General features: G+C 41.9%; 2 pseudogenes; one reads left to right on the top strand and one right to left on the bottom strand.

Moving 5' to 3' along the window:
• Window positions 1–2,568: 2,568 nt before the first annotated feature.
• On the bottom strand, window positions 2,569–4,626 carry LOC131237402 (glucose-1-phosphate adenylyltransferase large subunit 1-like; annotated as a pseudogene).
• A 3,136-nt stretch (window positions 4,627–7,762) lies between these two features.
• Window positions 7,763–10,418, top strand: LOC131237401 (probable xyloglucan glycosyltransferase 5; annotated as a pseudogene).
• The last annotated feature ends 1,709 nt before the right edge of the window (window positions 10,419–12,127 follow it).

Genomic DNA, 12,127 nt, shown 5'->3' with positions numbered 1-12,127 from the left:
GCTTAATGCTAAGAACAACTGATGCTCAGCTGCAGATTTCTAGGATTTTTTTGGAAGCCAGAAATCGATTGTTGAGTTTGCTCATTCTTTCAACAGGCACAAAATCTTGCTGATTTTTATGAATTTTGCAAAGGCTTGGAGCTCACTAGAAATTTCCAATTTCCAACTTTGAGATAGGTTTTTATTTTTTTATTCCAATTTATTTGTTTAAATTTGGGTAAAGTGGGTAAGTTTTTTTATTTGATTACTTTGGTCGTTCATACTTTGGGATGTCTTTTTTATGGTTCTTTATGCATCTCATTTTCGACAGCCACCTCCTTCATTTCTTACAACAATGGAGGAATATATAAGAGAGGCACCTTGTACGGGTTCTGTTGCAAATCAGAGACTGGTGAGTAAACATGAATTCATCCCTGGTATGCGTCTGCTAATTTATTGAACATGGGGGAGCCAGTATTCATACCTAGACTGAGGCATAGATTTTTTCGTTAGCAGCATTGAGATGGGATATTACACTCTAAGACTGCAAAGATGTCTACTGTTACAATCTTTTAAATTGCAGAACTTCTTGTGATAAGATAGGCTAGTCCCAAATTGCGAAATGTGTCTTAAGAGTGCTGGTAATTCTTAGTTCCTAAGTCAAACATGATAATCTATCACCATATTTCTGGTGAGATATATTCCGGACTGCCCCTTCCATATCTTGCAATTTGGGGTGGGGAAAAAAAAAAAACCAGAAAAATGGAAGTTCACAAAGTGCCAGTTCTGTCTTCTGCACCACTCCCACTACCGAGCCTACCTTGTTACTAGAAAATACACCCTTTTTCTCTACACAATCCAACATTCTCAGATGAAAAAAAAAAATTGAAAATGCAGAAAAGAGAAACCTCAGGAACTAACTCGCTTCCAGATCACTGCCACCTTCCATGGCAAAATCCAAAGCACAAAGTCCCAAATGAAAAAACTAGTAGAATTCAAACTGATAACTCTTCCCTGAAATCCTCGAAGCATCAGATAAGAACCTAATCGGATCGGAATCAAACACAGCAGAAATAACGGAAATCTAAACCGAGTATTTATAAAATAAAATAAATAAATAAACACCTGAAAATTCCAACTACATAATCGAGTGCAGAAAACACTCCACCCGTCACGAAATCCAACAGAATTTAGATCGAAAAACTGCAAATCGAAGTATCGAACAAATCAGAACTGTATCACACAACAAATCGTTTGTATGTATTCGCATCAAACAACATAGAAAAATCCCTAATTAGGGTTTCAACATTGAATTAGGGTTTCCACATAGAAAATCCCTAATTAGGGTTTCAACATAGTAAATCCCTAATTAGGGTTTCAACATTATAAATCCCTAATTAGGAAATCACTAAGGTTGAAATTGATGAAATCCAAACTCTTACCTGTTTCAGATCTTCATCTAAGCCCTGAAATTAATGGCAGCTCGCGCGAGAGAGAGAGAGAGTCGGGGGTAGGCAGAAGCTGTGAGTCGCGTGAGAGAGAGAGAGAGAGAGAGAGAGAGAGAGAGAGAGAGAGTCGTCAGGAGAGGTAGAGAGAGAGAGAGTCGGGAGAGGAAGAGAGAGAGTCATCGGGGGAGAGAGAGAGAGTCGGGAGCAAAATGGAAATCGTTTTTTGTTTTTATTTTTATACAGAAACATCCGTGGGCCCGCTGTTAAATAGAGCCGCTGCATGGTGCACCCAAAGTGCCGGTTTTACCCATTTTTGTTGTAGTGTCATTTTTTCCGTATTCCTTTCAGAATTCCTTTTATTTCTTTTCAATATCCTGCTCTTTAACAGTAGGTCTGGGTGCATAGAGCTTTCAATTATTTGAATAGTTAGTGATTCCTGTTATCATGTGGAAAATCATTGAGAATTGGATATTGTCAGTACTTCTATAATTTTAGACTTGCCTTTAGGGATCTTGATATGTTTGCGTGCATAATGGAAAATACCCTTATGTATTATTGAACATCTGTCCTTCGTATTATAAATTTGAGCATACATTTTCGTTGTTGGTGTTTATTGCAAATGATGTTATTATGTCATACTTTGTTCTTTCTATACGTCTTGCAGGATGAGTTTCAGACTGAAAACCGTGCAAGTCTCTTTGAGATTACAAAGTGCAAGACATCTGTGTTTGCAATTGAGGTATACCGTGTACAAATTTCTTGAATTTTACTCTTTTGTTTTATATAAGAATTTAAATTCACTTATTCTCGTATTCAGTTGTGCTTCTACTTATTTGATCTGGCTTTAAGTCTGAATAAAAAAGAAAAGAAAAGAAAAGAAAAAAAAGGAGAGAACAAAGTGGAGAAGTGTGCCCCAGTAAGTTTGTTATTTTGGATCAAGTGGCAGTGATGAACTTTTTCTATAGTATTAGTTTTCTGATGATCTTTAGTTGTTGGATTCCCAGGTAATACTGTTTTCCTTTTTCTCTTCAGGATAAAAAAAGGATTCTTTAAAGAATTCACTTCAATTAAATTGGATGACATGTCATATAAGAGGATACCTTTGCTGGAATCATTTTTATTTTTTATTTTTTATTGTCACGCATGCAATATGAAACTTGCCACAGTTATTATCCGTTCTATACAGAAGACACTCAACCACAGCTATTGTCCCTTCTCTCTAATACTGACTTTCTCTATTCTATATCCCATCCTACAGCACACAGATTATGTACTGACATGCTACCGTGACTAGAAGATCTACCTAGATGACAGTTCCATCAGCATTGGAGTTCTTCAACACCACTGTTATCCCGGAGCGGATATAGAAGCCCTGTGATGGTCTTTCAGCCTCCTCCACATTATTCGTATCTGCAATGACCACATCCCTTCACGATCTTTGCATTCTTATCGATGATACAGTTCCTAATTTTAGTGTTTCTCCCGACACCAACTGGAACTTTCTCCTCGGCCAGTAGGGATGCTATCTCTGCCTCAGTTTGATAGAAGTCAGCTCCCATCATCATTGTATCCTTCAGTTCAGACCCATACTCCAGTCTTGAGCGTATACCAACTATGGAATGTTCAACACTGCATTCCCTTAAGAAGCATCCATGTGAAATTATGGAGTCCAAAATCTGGCATTTTTCTATCTTCGTTGGCGGTAGAAACGTAGGAGACGTGAAGACTGGCTTCAGCGGATCATAAAATTGAAACTTGGGAGGCTGATCTGTGAGAGCCAAGTTAGCATCAAAAAAGGACTTGACGGTCCCAATATCTTCCCAGTAGTCATTAAATAGATATGCCTGAACATTGTATTCTTCAGCAGCCATTGGAATGATCTCTGATCCAAGATCATTGGCTGTTAGATATTGCCATCTTAGAAGCTTTAGAAGAAGCTCTCTTTTGAACAAATAAATCCCCATTGATGCAATATATGGAAATTTCTTTGCATCCTTGGAAGACAATCCTAGAACCGTTGTGTCCACTTGCATGGATTCCAGACTTTTACCCTTGGGTTTTTCACTGAACTGGTGGATCCGACCTGTTTCATCAATCTTCATCAATCCAAAATCAGAGGCACGGCTATCATCCATGGGGACACAAGAAACAGACATATCAGCACCTGAATTAATATTCTTCTGTACAAAGTCCATATAATCCAATCTATAGAGATGATCACCAGATAAAATCAAAATGTTCTCTATATGTCTATTCTTCGCATCCTTAAAGAGCCATACAAATTGTCTTAGAGCATCAGCTGTTCCCTGAAACCACTTCTTTCCAGATTCACCTTGTCTCTGAGTAGCTGCTAATACCTCAACAAAACCATTATCGAAGTTAATGTCATTTCCAGAGTGATACGTTCGAGAAAGATGACGGTTAAGAGATTGAGAGTTGAACTGGGTCAGAATGAAAATTTTGTTAATTCCACTGTTTATGCAGTTACTCATTGGAACATCAATAAACCTATAGCCTCCCCCAGTCGGTACAGCTGGCTTTGCCCTTGTCCGAGTTAGAGGAAAAAGTCGCGTTCCAGCCCCTCCACCTAATATGACCGAGGCAACAGTTTTCGGGTCTGCATTTGGTTTCGCAAGCACTGGTGCCTGCAAGGTCATGAAATCGTTGGTGACGTCTGCAGTGAGAGAATTCACTATCAAGCTTTTCGCCCCAGCATCTCTTCTGCCACCAACGCCATGTCTTTCCAACCGCGCACCCAATACTCTGCTCTTTGCAGGGTCTGCTGAAGCTCTATCACCAAAGAAAGATGACGATCGGACGGAAATTGAAACTGTGTCTTGGTGCGGCCGGATCTTCAAAGATGGGTCCCGGGACCCAAGCACCAAAGAAGGTTGATGTAATGCACCCGTCATTGCTAGTGAGAAACTAGATCAATTGAATCCTCTGGATTTTCTCTTGATATGAAGAGAATCCGGAAAAATCTGATCCTCTACGACTCTATCTTCTTCCTGGAAAAGAGAAGCGTCCGAAACAAAATCTTCTGAGACCTGATCTTCTACGACTGCGATTTTGATTTCTTGTCTACTAGGATTCTAAACACAAATCAATCGCTATCAAACGGACTACTTATAAAAACACACACACACACACACACAAAATCGAGAAATGACAAAAAAACGATCTGACGCAGATAGCGGCGCTTTCTCTCACAGATATATATATATATATATATATATATATATATAAAGAAGACGAAGGAGATTTTCCGATATTTTTTAATTCGAAATCTGAAAATGCGGCCAGCTAACGATCAGGTGGCATTCGAGCCGTTCTTGAAGTTACCTCTTGCTGGAATCAATTAAATTAGCATTTTAAAATGTTTGCAGTAATTATATGGGAATCATATAATTACTCTGTTATACTCTATCGGGAATAACTGCACTGTTTGCAAGATGATTTTCTCAACATTTTTTAGCTTTTTTTTTTTTTTTGGTAAAACTTAAAATATATATATATATATATATATATATATATATATATATATAAAGTTCTCTCAACAAGACACCTAAGCTTCGGACCCCCCTGGGAAAAAAGGGAAGGAGGAGTCTATCATATGGCAAGAGACTACTTCCTGAACCTCCTTCTGACCGCCCCTAATCCCACTCTATCAAGGAAAAGTTGGCCCCTCTCCACTTGAGGGAGGTTAGCTTGGGAAGAGATCGGGACGCAACCTTGATTCTCACTACCCCACTTGGCCATCCCATCCGTTGGCCCATTACCTTCTCTACAAATATAAACAAAATTTACATTGCAAGTACTAATAAAGTTCCAGATTCTATCAATCCAATACTTCCATTTCTAGCCCAGGAGAGAGTTGCCCAACAACAACTAAACTACTAGAAGCAAGTCGGACTCAACTATGATGTCTTTTAGGCCCTGTTTGAGGCAATGAATAAGGCCATCATGTACTACGAAACTATGCCCGTGTATTCGAGGCGAGGTCATAACTTGCATAAAACCCAAAACGTAGCTTACCTGTCGTCCCTATAGACACCCCCGCCTCTAGCCACTCTCGGGTTCCCTTTAGATGACCTATCGACATTGAGTTTCACCCAACCCATTGGGGACTTTCTCCAATGCACCACCTGTGAATAATTCTCCTGTTGGGGCTACCCTGCAATACCCAAAGACTCCAAGGCCCCTCTATGGCTGCCCGCTCAGGAGGGATGTGCACCCCACCTAAATACAATGGCCCGTAGCCAACCGGAGATGCGTGAGATCAGCACTTCCATGCTGATTAAGGACCCGTCGAATCTGGAGGCATTTCTGTCTTCCATAACTCCCAGATAATGAAGCAGGAAATGAGGTTTTTGAACGGTGCAGCAAGCCCATGCGTAGGACGATGTCCCCACCAATGGTTCATCCCCTCCTCTGTCGAGCCATTGTGGTTCAGACAAATACTGTAAAGCCGGGCAAAATGGGACCAGGTCTCCTTTGCCCAGGCACTATGTAAGAAAAGATGCTCTACCATCTCCACCGTGGGTCTCTGATGCTGGGACTCGCTACAGCAGCTGCATCAAGATGCTAGCTGGATTTCGCGGGTCTGAATGGCCCTATCAACCAGCAGCGCCCCTCTGATTATGCGCCACATAAGGACAAAGACCTTGGGAGGGATCTTCGCATCTCATATTTTCTCTCCCCAGCTCGTGCAGTGGCTGCGAGCACGACCAATTTCCCACGTCGACGAAACTGAGAATCTGCCCGAAGGGTTTAGCGGCCAGAAGGGGGTATATGGCTGTCAGTCAGACAGAAACCCCCCCTAAAAAATGGCATTAATGTCCTGTTGCAAGAGGAAGGAGAACACCAAGGGAGGAAGCGGGCCCATAATACCCAAGAAATCCTAAACTCCTCTGAGATTATAAAGGGCCAAAGGAATCGAGAATGTCGCTCTATCTTGTAACAGGCCCAAGCTAGACCAATTGGCATTCCACAGGCTCACCCTACCATCGCCAATTTGCCATTGGGTCATAGCTTCGACTGAAGGGAGAAGGGATCTAATTCTTTTCCACAATGGGGACACATCAACGAAAGGAGAAGCTGCCTCTCTCGCTGGAGGTCCTGGTGGTACCTAATCTGCATAAATGAGCTCCACAGCCCCTTATCCACTCCGCTCAACATGGTCCAGGCCATCTTCAGTGAAACATATTTTAGCTTTCCATGCACAAATTGCATATTCTCAAGCACTAAAAAAGCATTACTAAGAATCCATAATCGGGGCCACTGACACTACAAGAAAAAGCGCTATACAGGACGCCTATATATAACTGTCCATGATCATGGAAATCACCGGCAGCCGTCCAAAAACGCCCCTGTTTTTGAAACGTGGCTGCCGGTGAAAGGATGCGATTAAAACAGAAAACCTGGAGGGAATTTTTCATTTCCCTCTCTTATCGCGCACGCACACTCCCTTCTCTCTCTTGTCCGGCGCACTTCTCCCTGCCCTCTCCCTTCCCCCATCTCTCTCTCCCATCTCGCTTGTCCCTTTGCCCTGCTCGATCTCTCTCCCCTCCTCACCCTCCATCTCTCGATCTCCCTGATTTCCCTCCCTCCATCTATCGATCTCCCTGAAAGCAGCCATTGATCGATCTCCCTCCAATAGCTGACGAGAATAGAAGAAATCAAAGCACACGAAGTGAAATGTACTCTCTCTTTCTCTCTCATTTCCTCTTTTAATGGCCAGAAATTGGGCAGCAACCATGGCAGTGGCATCCATATCCGCCGTTGTCCATGGCCTCCTACATGTTTGAAGAAATGCTTCAACTAAGAATCCCTAGAACAGATGAAACAACCCTGTAATGGTAGTTTCCTAACTGTCCCTTTTCCATTTTGGGGCCTTGAAATCAACCCCATCCATGGTAAATTATATGTAGTGAAGTTGCAAAAAGGTGGGGTTTTATTTTATTTTATAGTTTTGGTATTATTGAATAATGCCCACATGGTCTTGAGCTTTATACAACTAAAGATACCTTTCCTCATAATGCTGCTTCTCTCCCGCTGTTAGCTTTGTAGAGCAGTGTGGGAAGGAGCATATTGGATTGAATACAAATCTGGGTTTTTTGAGTTTTTCTTTTGGTTTGAATTGTGTTTGAGTAGTTGGTTTTTGAGTTGTTGTGGTAGGGTTCTTGTTTTTTATGGTTGTAGATTGAATGGAAATCTAGGTTTTGTTGCTTTGTTTTGGTTTAGGTTGTTGTTTGGGAAGTTGGTGTGGTGGGATCTTGTTTTTGATGGTTGGAGCTGAAATGGGTTGTGTTTGTTTCTTGATTTTGAGATCTAGGTATTGAAGAGTGTGACACTGGAGTGGATTTTGCAGTGTTTTGGGGAATTTGTGTTTTGTTTGGGCGGGGAAAATGGCTCCAAGCTTGGATATTTCAGATTGGTGGGTGAAGGAAACACAAAAGGGGACTCCAGTTATCGTTACAATGGAGAACCCCAACTACTCGGTTGTGGAAATCAATAGGCCAGACGCTGCATTCCGGCAGGTCGATAAGGACAGGGGGAAGAACGCCAAGCGGTTTACTTGGGTTCTGCTCCTCCGGGCTCACCGGGCCGTCGGATGCCTTGTGTGGGTCGCCGGCGTGCTGTGGGCATTGTTCGGGGCTGTCAATAAGCGGTTGATTTTCCGCCAGGGCATGGTCATGGAATCGGAGAAGTTGGGGAAGGGGAGGCTGCTGTTCAGGTTCATCAGGGGGTTTCTGGTGATTTCCTTGGCTGCCCTTGTGTTTGAAGTGGTGGCCCACCTGAATGGCTGGCATTTCCAGAGACCCGATTTGCACATCCCGCAGAAGGCTGAGATCGAAGGGTGGGTGCACATGGTTTATCTCATGTGGCTGTCATTCCGGGCTGACTACATTGTCATGCCGATACAGGCCTTGTCAAACTTCTGCGTGGTCCTTTTCCTCATCCAGTCGTTGGACCGGATGATCTTGTGCATTGGTTGCTTCTGGATCAAGTACAAGAAGATCAAGCTGAGGATTGAAGGGGATCCATTCAAATCCGATGATTTGGAGGGCTCTGGCTACAGTTACCCCATGGTTCTCATTCAAATTCCAATGTGCAATGAAAGAGAGGTATACGAGCAGTCCATTTCCGCCGTCTGCCAGATTGACTGGTCAAAAGAATGTTTGTTGATTCAAGTACTCGACGACTCTGATGATGAGAGCATCCAATGGCTAATCAAAGCTGAGGTCTCCAAGTGGAGTCAAAGGGGCATCAACATCATCTATCAGCATCGCTTGGTTAGGACTGGTTATAAGGCTGGGAATCTCAAGTCCGCCATGAGTTGTGACTATGTCAAAGAATATGAATTCGTCGCAATCTTTGATGCTGATTTCCAACCAAATCCGGATTTCCTTAAGCAGACAGTTCCGCATTTTAAGGACAATCCCAAGTTGGGTTTGGTTCAGGCTCGGTGGGCCTTCGTAAACAAGGATGAAAACTTGCTGACTCGCCTGCAAAACATCAATCTTTGCTTCCATTTTGAGGTGGAGCAGCAGGTTAATGGCGTTTTCTTGAACTTTTTCGGCTTTAACGGGACTGCTGGTGTTTGGAGAATCAAAGCTCTAGAGGAGTCTGGAGGTTGGCTCGAGAGAACAACAGTAAAGGATATGGACATTGCCGTCTGTGCCCATCTTAATGGGTGGAAATTCATATTCCTCAATGATGTCAAGGTCCTTTGCAAAGTTCCAGAGTCATATGAGGCTTATTGGAAGCAGCAACATCGATGGCATTCTGGTCCAATGCAACTTTTCCATATATGTCTTCCTGCTATTATAACTTCCAAGATACCAGTCTCGAAGAAGGCGAATCTAGTACTGCTATTTTTTCTTCTGCGGAAGCTGATTCTTCCGATTCACATTGTTTTGCATTATCCTCCCTCTCACCATGTTCGTGCCCGAGGCCGAGCTACCCATGTGGGTCATCTGCTACATACCCGTTTTCATGTCATTATTCAACATCCTTCCCGCCCCCAAATTGTTCCCTTTCATCGTCCCCTACCTTCTCTTTGAAAACACCATGTCAGTAACCAAGTTCAATGCTATGGTATCTGGATTATTCCAGTTGGGGAGCTCATACGAGTGGGTCGTCACAAAGAAGGCGGGCCGGTCATCAGAATCTGACTTGATAGCCGCAGCAGAGAGGGACTCAAAGCCCTTGAACCATCCACAACTTCATAAAGGATCTTCGGAAAGCGAGCTCTCCAAGCTGAACAGACTGAAAGAGCAGCCAGAATCTCTTCTGCCTGTCAAGAAGATTAACCGTACCTATAGAAAAGAGCTCGCTCTTGAATTTCTCCTCCTCACTGCATCGATCCGTAGCCTGTTATCTGCTCAAGGGGTCCACTTCTACTTCCTCCTCTTCCAAGAAGTGACATTCCTGCTCGTAGACCTTGATCTAATCGGCGAGCAAATGAGCCAAATCAAGAAAAAAGAGGAAAAAAAATAAAAATCACCTATCTGTTTTTTATTTTTTCGTTGCCAATCCAATCTGCAATCCGATGCTGGAACTCATCTTGGCATTGGCAAATCCATATCGAATTCATGTTCCAATTCAACCAACAGAAGAAAGTTTCCAACATTTTATTGCGATTGAAGTTCAATTCTTCACATCCAAGATCACGGAAGAGGACAATCTGTACTCCCCCTATCCAAATAAATTAAAACTATGGTAATATATTCCAAAGTACCCAGATAATATTTCTATCAATCTCTTCCTCATTTGAGCTTCTTCTTCTTCTTCTTCTTTTTCTTTCAGTTTTTTAACATTCTATCTGCCATATAAACATTCTTCTCTTGAATTGGTGTAATAGGTAGAGTCAAGAGTCCTTTATTCTTGTTTGGGTGTGTTTGGATTGGTAGTCAGATTCAGCCCATATTGTATTTGAAGTAAGCTGGAATGAGAAAAACAGAAAAAAGAACAGATCAAACAGTGGAATTTGAGGTGAGAAAGATGGATTTTTTTTCTTGTTTTTCCAATCCATTTATACTAAGTTTGTATAACAGCTATCTCTGTATATTTGAATCAATTTAGTTCCATTTGAAGTTAGTGAATGGTGAAAAAAAAAAAAGAAAAAGAATCCCTAGAACTGTCTCTCCATCTCCTCTGACGTCTAGCAAAGATGGTGAGAGTCAGTGTATTGAACGATGCTCTCAAAAGCATGGAGATTTTGGTAAAGCTGGTCCCAGAGCAAGGATGGTGAGAGTCAGTGTATTGAACTGAAGGGGGTGCCAATGGAGATTTTGGTAAAGCTGATCCCAGAGCATGCGAGAAAGCAGCGCGCCTTCGTTGGATTATGACGTGTTTCATGTACTCGGTACAAACTGGTCTTTGCCACAAAAACTTCTTCGGTGTAAAAGTTAGTGCTGAAGTTTCCGATCCCCACTGCAGCAAACCTTTTTCTTTTCTTCTTTTGTTCGTTCTCTTTTTCCTCGCCTTTGTTTTGTCAAGCAGGTTGAAAAGGGTCTGCTAATCTCATGAAACCTAGAAGGGTGTCTGCTAACCCTTGTTTCCAAACCACAGATTGTATCATTATATAGAACAGAAAGATTACCTTTTTATTTATTTATTTAAGTGATTTATATTTATCAAAAAAAAAAAAAAATGTACAATGCTAAGAAGAGGGGGAAACGACAAGTCATGATCCAACCATCCTTGAAAGTGATTATCAAGTTCCTTTTGGTCATGCAGAAGCATGGTTACATTGGAGAGTTTGAGTTTGTTGATGATCACAGGTCGGGTAAAATAGTGGTGGAATTGAATGGAAGATTGAACAAATGTGGGGTCATTAGTCCTCGCTTTGATGTTGGGGTCAAAGAAATTGAGCCCTGGACTGCAAGGCTGCTGCCTTCTAGACAGTTTGGATACATCGTGCTGACAACATCTGCGGGCATCATTGGATCATAAAGAGGCCCGGAGGAAGAATGCTGGTGGCAAGGTCTTAGGTTTCTTTTACTAGCTGGAGGTTTTCCTGCAAACGGATTTGGATAGTTCTTCCTGTTGAGGAATTTTCAATGCATTTCAAAAAACATTATACCTGGGTTCTGTTATTTGCTAGCCCTGGATTTATCCTCCCTTTTGAATTGTAGAATGTTGTATTTTTTTAACTGCCATTTTGGTAGGGCATTTTAAGACCATCAAGTCAACACTACTTGCCAGCCATTTCTATTAAAAAAATAAACATGCTTCAACTAAGAATCGCTTTGACGATCACTCTGTCCATGGCCATGGGAGTTTTACTGCATGTGTTCAGCCAGCTATTGGGTCTGTATTTGTGCATTGATTCTGGGTCTATTTTGCTGTTATTGTCATGTTGTGGCTGCAGCACTGATGAATGGAAGTTTCATATCCTTATGAAGCACTTGAATAAGATACATATATTGTCACCTATATTTTGATTTATCTTTTTTTTTTATAAAAAGATCAATTAAACTGACAGAATTATATGCTTCCTAAGTTGAGGATATGCTCAGTAAGCTCGAGCCTTGAGTTGGGACAAGCGGGTAATAGACCGTGACCCAAATCTCCCATATAGGATGCTCACCATCCAATCTTTGTTTTCCATTTTGAATATGGATCATTCATCTATTCAAAAAGAGAGGATTGTTCAGTCAGGGAAAACTTTGGGATATCTCCCATTGACAATG

Source organism: Magnolia sinica, chromosome 2 (assembly GCF_029962835.1).
Source record: "Magnolia sinica isolate HGM2019 chromosome 2, MsV1, whole genome shotgun sequence".
Classification (NCBI taxonomy): domain Eukaryota; kingdom Viridiplantae; phylum Streptophyta; class Magnoliopsida; order Magnoliales; family Magnoliaceae; genus Magnolia; species Magnolia sinica.
The sequence above is the reverse complement of the archived record's forward strand: the minus strand, read 5'-3'. Positions and strand labels throughout refer to the sequence as shown.